This window comes from Callithrix jacchus, chromosome 16 (assembly GCF_049354715.1).
Source record: "Callithrix jacchus isolate 240 chromosome 16, calJac240_pri, whole genome shotgun sequence".
NCBI lineage: Eukaryota > Metazoa > Chordata > Mammalia > Primates > Cebidae > Callithrix > Callithrix jacchus.
This window is the reverse complement of record NC_133517.1, coordinates 74,096,340-74,113,243: the sequence shown is the minus strand read 5'-3', so window position 1 is coordinate 74,113,243 and position 16,904 is coordinate 74,096,340. Positions and strand designations below refer to the sequence as shown.

General features: G+C 41.2%; 1 protein-coding gene and 2 pseudogenes across 22 annotated transcripts in view; 1 reads left to right on the top strand and 2 right to left on the bottom strand.

The window, feature by feature from the left end:
• ZHX1 (zinc fingers and homeoboxes 1) overlaps nt 1-14,585 on the bottom strand; it is a 29,285-nt gene extending 14,700 nt beyond the window's left edge. For 5 of the 22 annotated variants that reach the window (XR_013528124.1, XR_004735376.3, XM_078353234.1 and 2 more), the window contains exons 1-2: nt 13,323-13,478; nt 5,713-5,826 (exon numbers count right to left, since the gene is read on the bottom strand). The gene's annotated coding sequence lies outside the window, so the exon portion shown is untranslated. Of the gene's footprint in view, nt 1-5,712; nt 5,827-6,614; nt 6,657-12,315; nt 12,364-13,062; nt 13,189-13,322; nt 13,479-13,979; nt 14,059-14,223 lie in introns of those variants that run through there. The other 17 variants (XR_013528125.1, XM_078353235.1, XM_008983294.5 and 14 more) reach the window with 6 other exon arrangements.
• Nucleotides 323-423, top strand: LOC118148683 (U6 spliceosomal RNA; annotated as a pseudogene).
• Nucleotides 5,071-5,180, bottom strand: LOC118148722 (small nucleolar RNA U13; annotated as a pseudogene).
• Nucleotides 14,586-16,904: the final 2,319 nt, after the last annotated feature.

The window sequence follows — 16,904 nt, the reverse complement described above, 5'->3', positions numbered from 1 at the left end:
TGTGGAGAACAGAGTCCCATTACATTGCCCAGGCTGGTCTTAAATTTGTGGGCTCAAGTAATCCTCCCACCTCTGTCTCTCTCCTTAAGTGGTTTTACAGGGATGAGCTACCCCACCCAGCCTATAAATTTTCTTTAATATTGTTATTATATTGTTTTATTATAAGGTACAACAAACAATAGTTTCAAGACCTTAAAACTGCAAATAGACTGAAATATTTCTATGGTCAATTTATGACCAGTATTTCTATGGTCAAGCTGGAAACAAAGTTTCTTTTCTATTATTAAGGCAAAAAACATGGCTACATAAAGGACTTTAATCCTGGCTTCCAGAGCACATATACTAAAACTGGAACTATAGAGAAGATTAGCTTGGCCCCTGGACAAGGATTACATGCAAATTTGTTTAAAAAAAAAAAGAAAAGGAAGGAAGGGAGGGAGGAAGAGAGGAAAATAGGGAAGAAGAAAGGAAGGAAGAAAGAGAAGACAAGAAGGGAAGCAAGGAGGGAGAAAGGGATAGAGGAAAGAAATAACAAAGTAAAAAAAAAAGGATTTTCCAGGGCATCAGGAATCCCTTAGTACGTAGCATTCAGGTACAGTTTTTGGAGCTCTGAGAAGTCAGGCTGGCTCTAAGCCCTCAAGACCACCCACAACACAATCTCCAGGGTGTAGATCTAGACTAGCCAGTTTCCTTGGATCTATATGTATACTGGATCTTCTGAGGGTAGGATACTATTCAATCAACTTATGATTCTGAACTCATCAAAACAATTACAATTTTTATAATTCAAATTTCTCTACAGAAAAGCATTTAATGAAAGCAAAGTATGTTTTATCATAATCTAAAAAGTTTGAGAGTTCTTATGCAAGTTCTTTTATGACCAGAAAAAACATTTATTTAGTATCCACTGTATTCCCGGGGTACAACAAAATACTTATTAGGACCCCAATAATGTTTGCTAAAAATATATCTTTAGGCTGGACGTGGTGACTCACACCTGTAATCCCAACATTTTGGGAGGCTGAGGTGGGCAGATCAATTGAGGTCAGGAGACAGAGACCATCCTGGCCAACATGATGAAACCCCATCTCTACTAAAAATACAAAAAATAGCTGGGCATGGTGGGACGCACTATAGTCCCAGCTAGGAGGCTGAGGCAGGAGAATCTCTTGAACCCAGGAGGCAGAGGCTGCAGTGAGCCAAGATGGCACCACTGCACTCCAGCCTGGGCAACACAGCAAGACTCTGTCTTAAAAAAAAAAAAAAAAAAAAAGTCAAACAAGGGAGATAAAGCATTCAAAGAATGATTTGGGCAGTGAGATTCAGGAGAAAAGGATATAGTTATTATAAATAGAGTAAATGCAAATTTGCACTTAGAATCATTACTTCTCTGTTTTATAAGAAAACTAGGCCAGGCACGGTGGCTCTAGCCAGTAATCCCAGCACTTTGGGAGGCTGAGACGGGTGGATCACGAGGTCAAGAAATCGAGACCATCCTGGTCAACATGGTGAAACCCCATCTCTACTAAAAATACAAAAAGTTGGGCATGGTGGCGCGTGCCTGTAATCCCAGCTACTCAGGAGGCTGAGGCGGAAGAATTGCTTGAACCAGGAGGCGGAGGTTGTGGTGAGCAGAGATCGAGCCATTGCACTCCAGCCTGGGTAACAAGAGTGAAACTCCGTCTCAAAAAAAAAAAAAAGGAAGAAAACTATACTTTAATGTTCTACTACATTTTTAAAAAGACTAAAAATAAGCCCTCAATGTAATACACTATAAGAAGTAAATGGATTGTTTCAAATTCTATGCTTATTACTACTTAAGAAAAAGTCTAAAATATTTTATAATTTAGCAGAGCCATAACTGCAAGGAATTTGCAAGCTTCTGGTTTTTTTTTTTTTTTTTTGGCTGTCTCGGACTTCAAATTAAATGATTAACAGATAACAATGTGTTGGCCTAGTTAGCCACAAAAGCATGTTATTTGGTAAGACTTTATGTGAAGAAAAACAAACCTTGTGTTTTTTTTTTTTTTTTAAGATGGAGTCTCACTCTGTCATCCAGGCTGGAGTGCAGTGGCACAATCTTGGCTCACTGCAACCTCCGCCTCCCAGGTTCAAGCAATTCTCTAACTCTGCCTCCTGGGTTCAAGCAATTCTCTGCCTTAGGCTTCTGAGTAGTTGGGATTACAGGTGCGCGCCACCATGTCCAGCTAATTTTTGTATTTTTTTAGTAGAGACAGGGTTTCACCATCTTGGTCAGGCTGGTCTTGAATTTCTGACCTCATCATCCACCTGCCTCAGCCTCCCAAAGTGTTTGTGCCCAGCCACAAACTTTGTTTTTTACACCAATTCTGGATCAAATAAAAGCATTCAGGGCCAAGTGTGTTGGCTCACACCTGTAATCCCAGCACTTAGGGAGGCTGAGGAGGGTGGATCACCTGAGGTCAGGAGTTCCAGATCAGCCTGGCCAACATGGTGAAACCCTGTCTCTACTAAAAATACAAAAACTAGCTAGGTGTGGTGGCGGGCGCCTGTAATCCCAGCTAATCAGGAGGTTGAGGCAGGAGAATCACTTAAACCCTGGAGGAGGCTGCAGTGAGCCAAGATGGTGCCATTGCATTCCAGTCAGGGCGACAAGAGCAAAACTCCGTCTCAATAAAAGAAAAAAACATTTAGAAGATACTATAGTTTTTAGGGATCATGTTAATTTTGATGTAGCATCAACTATTCTTAGGTAGCAAAAATAAAACTATTCTTAGGTAGCAAAAATATACACACTGAGAATCCCTTAGAATCTGCATATATATATATATATTGAGAATGTTTAGGACTCTGTATTCTATTTAGTTTCATTTCTCTCTCTCCGAGTCAAGAGTCTTGTTTAGCCAGCTGAAAACCCTTACATTTACATGTCTGTATTAAACTAAAAGTCACAAATCCACAAAAATCACCAAATGCCTAAGCAGTACAAACAAAGAATGAGGTCAGATTAAAACAAAAGGTATCTACCAGCCAGGTGCAGTGGCTCATGCCTGTAATTCTAGCACTTTGGGAGGCTGAGGCGGGTGGATCACGAGGTCAGGAGTTCAAGACCAGCCTGACCAACATGGTAAAACCCTATCGCTACTAAAAATACAAAAATTAGCCAGGTGTGGTGGTGCACACCTGTAATCCCAGCTACGTGAGAGGCTGAGGCAGGAAAATTGCCTGAACCTGGGAGGTGGAGGTTGCGGAGAACCGAGAGTGCCCCACTGTACTCCAGCCTGGGCAACAGAGCGAGACTCCAACCCACAAAAAAAAAAAAAAAAAAAAAGAAAAGAAAAAGAAAGGTGACTTACACAATTAAGATATTTTCAAAGTTAAAATGTAAAAATAAAAATTAAATGTTAAAATATTTAGAAACATCAAGTTCTTAAAAAATTAAATTAGGAATTGGACAATACAAACTTTTATCCACAGCAAATGTTATTAAAGATTGCTAGTAACTTAGAATCATTCCCTGTGAGAGAAATCTCAAGCAAACTGTCTGAAAAATAGTTTCAAGACAATTGAAAATCAGATATTAAAGTGAGTATACAGACATGAATGAAAAGAATAAAAGTGAAAGCATCTAAGACATTGTGGTCAAAGATAATCAAATTTCAGAGGATACCTTTGCTAATGCTAATTAAGGCTGAAAGGTAAGAAACCCTATCCTCTCTACCTGTTTTTTTTCCATCTGAGAAAGCAGACCTTAATGACACTAAAGATTAAAAGAAGAATCCAAGCTAGACAGATTTCTTCTGGCAAGCTCTGACCGCAGATTTGAGGAGTGAAGTGTCTTTTAGAAAGGTCTCTCCCTAAGAAACTAACATCCTAGATTTCTCCCCGCAGCTGGCAGCTAGGTAGGTAGGTACATAATACTTTGAAACTGATATATAAACTAGCACTACGAGCCGGGTGCAGTGGCTCACACCTGTAATTCCAACACTTTGGGAGTCGGAGGGAGGTGGATCACGAGGTCAGGAGTTCAAGAACAGCCTGGCCAACATGGTGAAACCCCCTCTCTACTCAAAATACAAATATTAGCCGGGTGTAGTTGTATGTGCGTATAGTCCCAGCTACTCAGGAAGCTGAGGCAGAAGAATTGCTTGAACCCTGGAGGCAAAGGTTGCAGTGAGCTGAGATCGTGCCACTGTACTCCAGCTTGGGTGACAAAGTGAGACTCTGTCTCAAAAAATAAATAAATAAAATAAACTAGCACTATCATGAAATCTCTTGTGAATAGTTTGTAAATGTATTTTCTTTTTTTTTTTTGAGATGGAGTTTCGCTCTTGTTACCCAGGCTAGAGTGCAATGGCGTGATCTCAGCTCACTGCAACTTCCACCTCCTGGGTTCAGGCAATTCTCCTGCCTCAGCCTCCTGAGTAGCTGGGATTACAGGCATGTGCCACCATGCCCAACTAATTTTTTGTATTTTTAGTAGAGTCAGGGTTTCACCTTGTTGACCAGGATGGTCTTGATCTCTTGACCTCGTGATCCACCCGCCTCGGCCTCCCAAAGTGCTGGGATTACAGGGGTGAGCCACCATGCCCGGCCTGTAAATATATTTTCTACTGAAAATAGTTTTTTCTACTGAAAAGTAATTTTCTACTGAAAATAGTTTTTCCCTACTTTTCTCAAGAAGGTGTGTTCTTTTACAGCCAGTCTAACACAAGAATGTGATTCTCAGTTCCAAGTGAGATTGTCTTTGAAGACTGAAAAACCATTCATCTGGTCATTATCTTCCCTATTTATAAAGGTAAGGTAACTGTTACCTACTTCACTGAGGATATAATGATTTGATTTTCCAAAATACTTTGAAAGATAATAGCAATCAGTATTGGTAATATCAACTTACAAGAACTCTTATCAATTTTTAAAAAATGAAAGTGAACCAGTACATTAATGTTTATTAAATCTTTCCTAGTATTTTCTGCAATCATCTAAAGTAACAATTGGATAAATGCTTCTTACAAAAGCCAATTAATTAATCAGATAAAATATAAAAGCAATTACATACAAATATATTCAATTATTTATTTCATTTTTTTACATCAAATAGGTAGTGTCATAACAAGGTTTGAGAAAGGCACATTTCACACATAAGCATGAAAATCCTTTTGTAGTTCATGATGATCTACACTTATGAACTACAAAAGGATCTATATTCAAATATTTAAGCTTTGGTATGGTTAATATAAGTAAGAGTATTTAATTAGTAATTAATATCCTACTCTTATAATTAACTTATTAGTAGCCTACATACTGAAAACATAGTTTCAGGATTTGTTCTTGTATGTTTTGAAGCATTTTTCTGGATATAGGCAAAAACGTAGCAAAATTTCTAAATCAATTTTCCCATAGGAAAGGTGCATTTGTCCTGTTTACCTCTGTTATCATAGCACCCAGTATAGTGCCTGACACACAGCAGATTTCATCAAATACTAATTTTAAAATCAATGATAAATATATAAGATTTATTATGAAGTGTGATACTGTCTCCTTTGAAATTAAAGCAGTCCTATAGTTATAGCTCTTAAAATTTGAAAGTACATTAAAAAAAAGTGTTAAGCATATGTCTGCTGCTTTTTAAGGAAAGCTTTTAAAAACTTAAGTCAAATATAGTATCATGGGATCTAAAGTGAGTACATTCAGTATCTGAGTTTTACCATACCAAAACAATGAAACACATACTTGCCACAGCTTCCTTAGCATTCTGTTCTTTGAAATGGAAGGGTATCCCTTCTAGTTAGATGTTTAGCTCAGGCCATCATTACCAATAGGTCCAAAGCAGCTGTCTGACTTCTCCTGCAAAAAAGTAAAATTTTATTATTCTAGATATAAGTTAGCTTTAGTCAAGAAATGTTTTTAATTTATGCCTTATTATTTTAATAAATAAATGTAATTGTGAAAAAAAAGTTTATTCCTTTATCAAAACTTTAAAAGAACCATCTAAATGCCAATCCTAATATTGGTAGGAAACACAAAAACTATACATTAAAAAATTATATTTGGCTGGGCACGGTGGCTCACGCCTGTCATCCCAGGACTTTGGGAGGCCAGTGGAGATGACCTGAGGTCAGGAGTTCAAGACCAGTCTGGCCATCATGGTGAAACACCGTCTCTAAAATTAATAAATAAATAAATATTTATATTATACAGAACAACCAAATAACTGTTAGACCATTTTCAATAAGATTTCAAAATGTGAATATATGCAGTCTGTAATGTGAAAATTGAGATGTAGAAATTGGGAGTTCTTTTAAATGAGTACACAAAGGTTATGAAGACAATTGAATTAAACTACACAATAGGAATAATTGTATATGTTTACATATTTGTACATAAACCTAGTGATATTTGTATCCTAATTTATTATGTTAATTAATTGGAATGGAGAGGATTATTCATGCTGACAACACAAGCCAATAACAAATTAAAAATAAACTAGTAGTACTCAATCCCTAAACATGGGGTTATCTAACAGAATGACTGGTGTTTACCTATGTTGTTTTGCCTGAACTACCAAATGGCTTTACAGTCAGTGCACTGTGAAGCACTGATACTGTGCAATCAAATAAATAGAAAATAATTACCTGAAAATTCAATTATTATCCAAGTAGGTTGTAGTATAAAACCTAGAGCAATTAAACGAATCAGAAAACTTTAATAAAGCTACAATTGCTTCTCTTACCAGCATATACATAAATAATACTTTTGAAGGGTTGACGCATTTTTATTGTATTATTATTATTATTATTGAGATGGAATCTTGCTCTGTCACCAGACTGGAGTGCAGTGGTGCAATCTCAGCTCACTGCAACCTCCAACTCCCTGGTTCAAGCAATTCTCCTGCCTCAACTTCCCAAGTAGTTGGAATTACAGGCATGTGCCATCATGCCCAGCTAATTTTTGTATTTTTAGAAGAGACGAGGTTTCACCATGTTGGCCAAGATGGTCTCGATCTCCTGACCTCAGGTGATCTGCCCACCTTGACCTCCCAAGTGCTGGGATTACAGACATGAGCCACTGTGCCTGGCCTTTTGTTGTATTCTTTAAGCAATATACTCTGTAAACCATAATGAATGAATATTAAACAAGATTATTTTCCCAAATACCTTATTTTTTGATTGCTGCTACTATTACATACAAGTTTATGAAGAAACTTCTCACATCAAGAAATAAATACACCAGTCCTCTAGTAAAATACCTCTAGGTTAAGTTAAAACTTAGGCTGAATAAGTACATTATGTTCATGAAAAGCAAAAGAGCATTTTCCTGGTAGGCCCAGTGGAGCATCTTGTTATCTCTGTAGCCTGGGACTCTACAATTTCATTTCCTGGTATCTCGTTGTTCGGCCACCCATTAGTCATCAATCTACAGGATGTGGACTAGAAGAGAAGATAGGAAACAGCTGCCGAAGAGGGAAAGTTATTTTCCAAAATGAATTATTAATACCGTAAGAAACTGGTAACCTATTTCAATCCATTCTTAAAATCACACAGTAATTGCAAGATGTTTTACCGAATGAGTCTCTTGAGAAGAACTGCCAAGACATGTAAAGGCACAAGGATACCAGAGGAGCAAAAATGAGCTCATCAGTGCTTTTGAATGAAAATCCTAGTTGCCTGATGTTATTTAAGTTCTGATACTGGGATTACTTTAGAACATTTCTATCTAATTCAAAGTATTTTTCTTAATTTAGTATGAGTGAATTTCAAAAATTAAAGAGCTCATCTCAGCTATGAACATCATATAATAAAACAGAACAAGCTGTTCTGGTAGTAGATGGATTATAAAAAAAGACCAAGAGTTTGGGCTTTGGAACAGACTGGTTCAAATCCAGCATTGCCACTTACTAGCTGTGTGGCTTTAGACAAATGGCTTAGGCTATCTGTGCCTCAGCCCTGTCATCTATAAATGGTGCTAGTAATATTAATAGGATACTACTTACTTAATAGGGTTGTTGTGAGGACTGAAATAGGTAACGCATGTAAAGTTTTTGGAGTATTTCTTGGTACTTAGAACACAATGAATGTTAGCAAAGAAATCTTTGTTTAAAATTTGCTAACTGCTGGCCAGGCGCGGTGGCTCACACCTATAATCCCAGCACTTTGGGAAGCCGAGGCGGGTGGATCACGAAGTCAAGAGATCAAGACCATCCTGATCAACGAGGTGAAACCCCGTCTCTACTAAAAATACAAAAATTAGCTGGGCATGGTGGTGCGCACCTGCAGTCCCAGCTACTCGGGAGGCTGAGGCAGGAGAATTGCTTGAACCCAGAAGGCGGAGGTTGCGGTGAGCCGAGATCGTGCCATTGCACTCCAGTCTGGGTAACAACAGCCAAACTCCATCTCAAAAAAAAAATTTGCTAACTGTTGACAAATGATAAAATACTTTAAGAAGCTGGGTAACAACCAACCAATAAAATTTATTTGCCATTTCATACCTTCGAGCATATTAAATCATGCTGGAACAAGCCGGCTTCAACAGGCAGATATTAATCAATCAAATTTAACCTCTCCCCCACACACTTTTTCTGACCTTAGCTCCAAAATGAATCATTACTGTATGACATATTGAAGGGTTATTTCACAGAACTAGCAAACATGTGATATAAATAATTTTATCATAGTAACGAGGAGAAATTGTTCTCTTCGCATGATCTCCCTTCCCCTCTTCCCTAGTATAGCCAGGTCTAGCAAAATTTTAATAAACTTCTTTTTAACAATATTGGATGGTAAAAGAGAATAAACGTAGAAGAAAAACACAATTATGAGTTAAGTGCTTAGAAATATCAGAACCTCCTATCTTCTTTAATTTCTCACTAAAAAACAAAAAAGGAAAAGAAAGACTTTTAGGAAGGGGAAAAATGAAATTAGAAATCTTGAGAAATAGGAAATCACCAAAATATGATCAGAGTTATTTTATTTATAATTAATGATATGGCTATGACTTTAATATTTTAATTTTATTAAGATAAATTCTGATAATATGTTTTTAATCTAAAACTAAGAACTGAAAATTAAAATCCTGCATTAAAAATGATTTTGCAGTGGCTTACGCCTGTAATCCCAGCATTTTGGGAGGCCAAGGTAGGAGGACTGCTTGAGGCCAGGAGTTTGGAACCAGGTAGGCCAACATAGCAAGACCCCATTTCTACAAAAAAATTTAAAAATTAGCCAGGCGTGGGTGACATATGACCGTAGTCCTAGTTACTCAAGAGGCTGAGGAGAGAGGATCACTTGAGCCCCGGAGTGTAAGGGTACAGTGAGCCATGATCATGCCACTGCACTCCAGCCCTGGCAACAGAATGAGACCTTGTCTTAAAAAAAAAAAAAAAAAAGGATTTATTCAATTGAATAAACATCATTCTTTTTTTTTTTTAAACTAGAAATATAACCATGGAATATACATCTTTTTTTTTTTTTTTTTTTTTTTTGAGACGGAGTTTCGCTGTTGTTACCCAGACTGGAGTGCAATGGCACGATCTCGGCTCACGGCAACCTCTGCCTCCTGGGTTCCAGCAATTCTCCTGCCTCAGCCTACCGAGTAGCTGGGACAACAGGCGCGCACCACCATGCCCAGCTAATTTTTGTATTTTTAGTAGAGACGGGGTTTCACCTTATTGACCAGGTTGGTCTCGATCTCTTGACTTCGTGATCCACCTGCCTCGGCCTCCCAAAGTGCTGGGATTATAGGCGTGAGCCGCCGCGCCTGACCCAATAAACATCATTCTTTTTTTTTTTTTGAAACGGAGTTTTGCTGTTGTTACCCAGGCTGGGGTGCAATGGCCGGATCTTGGTTCACCGCAACCTCCTCCTCCTGGGTTCAGGCAATTCTCGTGCCTCAGCCTCCCGAGTAGCTGGGACTACAGGCACGCACCACCACGCCCAGCTAATTTTTTATATTTTTAGTAGAGACGGGGTTTCACCATGTTGACCAGGATGGTCTCGATCTCTTGACCTCGTGATCCACCTGTCTCGGCCTCCCAAAATGCTGAGATTAGAAGCTTGAGCCACGGCGCCCAGCCTAACATCATTCTTAAACTGCTCATATATACTTATTTTCCAAAGTATGTTATCACATTTGTTTAGACCAAAGGTATACACTTTTACCTTTTAAATTGGAAACCGATAGCATAACATGCCAAGATTAAGTATCTTTTAAGATCGAAACCTGGCAACTACATAAAAATTTAAATATTAATATTTAAGAAGATCCTGTATAAAATGCGGATCTCCAAAATGTAAACTCAAATGTATATTCTGATTAATAATCTAAGTCAGCAAATTCAGTCATGCAAATCTAGTTATTCATGACTACAAATGTATCAAAGCAGCAAGGATACAATAACATTTATCAGTAGTAGTATAGAAACATTGGCTCTTATTCTAAAGATAGTATCATAGTTTTAAAAACAAATATAATTTACTTTTGAAATTAGGTAGGATTATTTAAAAGGATTTTTAATTCAAAAAATTCAGCCTTAACAGTAAATGTCTTATCACAACATAAATAAATATTTACAATGGTTTAAAAATGTGTATTACTGGCCAGTACAATAGATCATTCGAAAAATCTCCCTGAAAAATTTGCATTGACTATGATATTAGATTAAAAACTAGGTACTGAACTTTCAACATTTAAGTAGAGTCTTTTGAGCCCAAATCCACAATGCTGCAAAACAAATAAAAGGGTTATTTCCTCAGCTACATTTGTGATCATTTGAATAATTTTAAAAGCATTTTCATTTAAGTATTGTCATAATTTAACAGCAAACTACGTCTTAAATATCACATTTTATGCTTAATTAGCATGAGAAAGAAATGTAATACATCATAATATAACCTTTCCATCTTAATGTAAAATATAATAATACAAAAGGGAGAAAAATCTTCAAAATGAACTACCTCTCCTATACTACTAATTTCATTAATAAAATAACTGCAAAACTTTGTCCCCAATTATTGAAAAGAAAAAGAACTTACAATACAATTATCATTAAAGGTGAAATAATTGCTACATCATGCATGAACTACCCCCCAAATCCAGTGAAATAATAAGCTTAGCTATAAAGGAAAGAAATCTACTAATGAGTGTTCACTAGCACAGGCACATTTATGTTTTCGGCTTTAGCATATTTTCAAACCATCTGGCATTAATGCCTCCCTGGTTCGCCCAGACTAATCTGTTCAGAATTGAATATAAAACTAGAGCTACATGCACACTGAGGAAACCAAAGAACAGCATACATGCATAAAATGTTCCAAATGTGAAGTTCTAAACTAGTTTATACTTGAAGTGTGTCTTTAAAACATTTCCATTGAAGACGTTAAAGCGCTTTTGAAAATACAAGAATGGTTCAAGAAATCTCTATGAATCATCACTGTCATCAGTTACCCAAGTATTACTCTTTAATTCTCATTTTAATCCTGATAATTAAATAAGGCATCTGAAGAGGTATTTCAACAAACAAGATTCATTGATAACTAAAATGCTATCTTTTTATATCGAAAAGGGCCACGATTATACATTTTACTTTGTATAAAATTAGTCTGCTTAGCCCTAAACTACTTTGGGAAAGGAGAGAAAAACTAAAAGCAAAAAAAAAAAAAAAAAAAAAATTCATGAAAGCCTTTTTTCTTTTTATGTCCTGTTACTGCATTATTTTCATTGTCAGTACTCACATTTCTTTAGCTTACAATCAGGGGTCAGAATTGCTACTTTAGAAATTAAAATAATCGATGGGTATCCTAGGGCCAATTTCCCTGTTAAAAACAACTCCTGCTCGTCTTCACTCCCGACAGAAAAACAAATGACTTTTTCAGAATAATTTTTCAGCAACAAAGATAATTAATGTAGCACCATATAACACAAATCAAAGCTTTCAGACGAAGATTGAGACACAATGACCAATACTAACAAATCTAAAGAGCTCTTATATATGAACACACACACACAGCCCAAATCAAATATTCACTGTTCCCTGGGGGGAAACTGCTGCTTCTTCCCTAACCGTGAACCGCTGTATATTTTCCAATTTTGTGATTTTTCCTTTCTCTGCTATCACATTAACCTCCAAGAGAATTGTTTCTTTTAAGTTACATGGACTCCCAACCTAAACACATCACAACTCTCTCAGCCTTTTCTTACATTTTCTCTCAAAAATTAGCTCTTCACATTTTTTTTAATAGCTGGGCTGAGTTGACAGAAAAGAGCTGTGGAATTCCTGCTGTCGGATATCGTCCCTGTATCCTCTTTTCTGATCCCTAGTCCCTGTACTAATTTCCCTACCTGCTGTCTCTCATTGACGACTTCTCAGCTGCTGAATCCTTCACTAACCTAAGTTGAGGATATCAAATGGAATATTTTCCTTCTCAGGGGCTATGCTCTTTCCTTAGTTACTCACAGAGGGGAAAGAAGGACAGGAAAGGTACTAAAACAAAGAATTGCCAAGTCCCTTTACTTCCAACTTTGGTGTAAAAATATAAGGAAAAGACATCTGCCAGGGCTCTTCTTTCCTGCCCTTAGACCTCGTTCCTCTCACACCTCCTTCCCAGCCCTTTATTTCCCTTGAGGAATTAGTAGATCGTTCACTGTGAGCCCTGAGGCTTGGAGGATTCCCCTGGGTCAGCCTCCCCACACTTCCGCGCCCCTACCATCCTCTTTAATTAACTTCTGCCTAAATCCCAGGGCTTCCTCACAATCGTAATTGGGTTAAGGGCTCAACTCCCAGCCTTTCCCAAAGTTGGGGCACGGCCTGGCCCCGAAACGGGTGCGTACAGTCTTCCTTGAACTGGAGGTATAGACTTCTCCCGAAGGGTTTGCTGGGGCTCCAACCTCAGTCAGTGCGCTCAGCTCCAGTAAGAGAATTTCTCCTTACTCTCAGGGAGACTGAGTCCCCACGAGGCCGCCACACTCCCCCGGAGGACAGCGCTCCAGACCTCCCCTAGGACTCCCAACATCACTGGGGTGCTCCCTCCCGCGGCGCCCTCCGCAGTCTTCACTCCCCTCAACAATCCTAAGTTACTCAGTCCTCACCAAGGCAGAGGGCTAAAATTTTCCCTCAAGAGAAACCCCCGCCCCCAAGCTCTTTCGGCGGCGGAGACATTCAGAAAGAGTGAGGGAGGCTGTGGGTCAGTTCCTCTGCGGCGACTGCCCAACCGCGAGGCAGGCCCCGTCCCTCCCCCTCAGATGCCCCGCGCCGGGTCCGCCCCGCCACCCGCCGCAGCGAGCGGGCTCAGCCCCGGGGGTCTCTGCTTTGAGGCCGCCCTCCCCACGCCGGGCCCCCCGCCACTCGCCTTTCCCGTGCCGGCCGCGGACTCTGAACTCCGGTTCCCACCCGCAGCCCGGAGTCTCCGGGCCCGCTGGTCGCGGAGCCGGCTCGCGCCACTACCTGCAGGGGCCGCCGCGCCTCTCAGCGCCACGCCGCCGCCATCTTGCATTTCAAACCGGCTGCACTTTTCAGGGAGTCAACTCTGACCTGTGAACCCTAAACCCGGAACCGCTCGGCGGGCCCGAAAAGGGGCCTCAGCAGGTCCGTGGCCCGCGGAGCGTGGGGACCCAGGGTGGGGGTGCGAGGAGAGGCGCGCGCCCCAACGGCCGTCCGGGGGCGGAGGGGGAGAGAAGAGAGCCGGCCGAGGCAGGGCCCTCCACCGTGCGCGTCCTCCACGCGCCCCCACCCCGTACGGCGCCGGCCTCCCCAATCCCAGACCCTGCTGTTCCACTGGGGTCTGACCCCGACCCCTACCCCGGGGATTGGCGCACCGCGGGAGGTAGGAACCGCCCCGCCCCCCTGTCAACGAAGCCCCGCCCTGGGCTGAGGAGGCTCCGCCCCCTGTCAGGAGAAGCTCCGCCTTCCCAGGGCTCTAAATGGCCCCGCCCCTTGCCGGCTACCGCTCCGCCCGCTGTCGACAGAAGCCTGGTCTTCTCTCTGGTCTACACAGAAGGCAGCTTGCCTTCTTTGCGCTCCGCCTTCCTAATGTTACTGCTGGATTGTGAGAGGTAAGCATGCTGCCTTCCACTGAAACGCCCCTTATCATCACACGCCCATCCCCCGGGGCTACACGACCCAGGCCCCGCCCCTTTGGGCGGAAGCCCCGCCCTTAGGAGGCAGCTGCGAGTCCAGCCCCGAGCCGCGCGCCTTGTCAGAAGTCGCCGCGCCCCGTGTCAGCGGCAGCTCCACCTCTTTTCGCTACGTACCTCTCTCCTCTGCGGGCAGCAGCTCCACCCGCAGACACCAAAAGTTCAGTTCAACTGCACTCGCAACCGCCGGCTCAGGCGGAGCCACTCTCTGCCCCTCAGACGCCCTCCTCTCCGCTAACAGCTACTCTCTCTTCCGGAGGCTTCTTTCCGAGTCGAGGGCTTCACATACCGACGGCTTCCAGGGAACCAGCCCCGCAGCCGGGCCAGCGAGGTCCCGGGCTTTCGGAAACACCGCTTGGCGTCGCCGCCCCTCGCCACCTCCTTTTCCTTTCAGCCCACACTGCCGTCACAACGCAGAGGGACATAACCAAAGCCGAGAGCAGCGACCCACCCTCCAGCGGCTCCACACGCCGGTCCCTAGACTCTCGAGAGCTCCTGGGCGCCTTGACTTTCACTCCCCGCCCCCATCCCAGTCGGGGACCCTTTGTGCTTTGACAGCAGAGCTCCGCTGAGCCACATTAATCCTAAAAGATGGAGTTGCTTCAAGTGGAAGTCTGATTTTTTTTTTTTTTTTTGAAACGGAGTCTCACGATGTCGCCCAGGCTGGAGTGCAATGGAGGCGCGATCTCAGCTCACTGCAACCTCCGCCTCCTGGGTTCAAGCCATTCTCCTGCCTCAGCCTCCCAAGTAGCTGGGATTATAGGCGCCCGCCACCACGCGGGGCTATTTTTTTGTATTTTTAATAGAGAGAGTGTTTCACCATGTTGGCCAGGCTGGTCTCGAACTCCTGACCTCAAGTGATCTACCGGCCTCAGCCTCCCAAAGTGCTGGGATTACAGGCGTGAGCCACCACGCCCGGCCATAGGATCCAGTTGTTGAAATCAGGGTTCTATAATGTTCTTTTTATTTGTATATTTCATCTTAGAATCCTAAAACGTATGTACAATGAAGCTTAATGATCTTATAAGTAAAGGTGTTCAACCCTGCCACATTCAATGCCCTGTATTGACAAGAAAAATTATAACACTGCTTTACTCTTGTGGAGTTAAATTCCTAATGCAAATACCTCTATAAATAATTTCAAGAAACTAATGTGATGTTCTAATAAAGGTGAAAAAAGAGAAAGTCGTTTATAATAAAATACTGTATGTACTAATATCAAGAAAAAATTTAAAATAACAGTTTTCACAATGCAAATACTCTGACAATAGAATTGCAAAACAAAAACTGCCCCCGCAAAATTTCAATATGCCCCCAAGGGGCAGTACTGCCCTCACTGGGAACCTCTTCAGGAAATGCTTCAGATAGATTCATTCTTTTGTCTACACATTTAGTGACTAGTTTGTGTGTGTGCCGGTATATACCAGGCACTGTGGGTATGTACAGCTGACTTAGGCAACATTCCTGTCTTCCAGGAACATGTGGTCTACTAGCCAAGCAAAAAACAGGAGCATAAAAATGTCTCAAAGTGGGCCAGGCGTGGTGGCTCACGCCTGCAATCCTAGCACTTTGGGAGGTCGAGGTGGGCGAATTGCCTGAGCTCAGGAGTTCGAGACCAGCCTGGGCAACACAGTGAAACCCCATCTCTACCAAAATGAAAAAAAAAAAATCAGCCAGGCATAGCCACCTGCACCTGTAATCCCAGCTCCTTGGGAAGGCTGAGGCAGGAAAATTGCTTAAACCCAGAGGCAGAGGTTGCAGTGAGCTGAGATTGAATTACTGGACTCCAGCCCAGGTGACAGAGTGAGACTCCATCTCAAAAAAATAAAAATAAAAAAAGTCCCAAAGTGAAAGGTGAGAAGAGACCCCTTTAGGGACATGGAGCTGTTGACTGTAACTCCACATTCTACCCCCACTTCCTCCCTTGCTTTCTTCCTCTTCCTCCTCCTCTTCTTTAGCACTAGTTTATAGAGTCACCTCCTCCTCTCTATGAGCTGTCTCCCTGGTTCGCTGCCCAATGCCAGCAGCCCAGAATTCTCCCAGTTTAGAGTCATGCTCACAGGGCAATTCTGTCCAAGAAAACACAGTGCTGAGAACAATGTCCTTTGCTGAATTGCTTCGAATTACTTGGTATCCTTGTACAAAGTAAGACTGTTATCATCACCACTCAAAAAAAAAAAAAGAAAAAAAGAAAAAAAACCTGGTTGCAGACTTAAGCAATATGAATATATGTTTAGCAGAGCAGATTGTGCCAGCCCACATAAATCTGCTTAGAGATCAAGCTCACAGAGTAACTTGTTTTTATTAAAGTAAATTCATTTATAAAAATTGTAAATATGATGGATTTTAACAGCTGTGTGGCTCCAGAAGTAATTTTTTTTAAACCATGGATTGGCACAATTAGAAGAGTCTAGATTTTTTTATGCATATGTTTTGCAGTTTGTCATACTCAAACTGGTATGGCAAAACTTTAGTGCTCTTAGAGATAGAAGTTGTTCAGCAGGTTTTAAAAAGCACAGCACTTTTGCTATTCAGAGCCTCTTCTACCTTTGGAACAGTAAAAATATATATATTGGTAGGAAATGAAGAGCTTTGGATAAAAAGTTCTAAGCGCTGGTGGCATCTGAAGAGGAATAGGCTTCCAACAGCACTTTTGTAGTAGTTCCCTTCTGTTATTATTTTTCCTTTTTCTACTCTTTTGTGAAAAAGTCTTTTTAAAAACATGATACCATGAAACAGACCAGCCAAAAAGACATCAAACTAAGACACTTTCAACTTTTGACTCTAGTTAGGTGGAC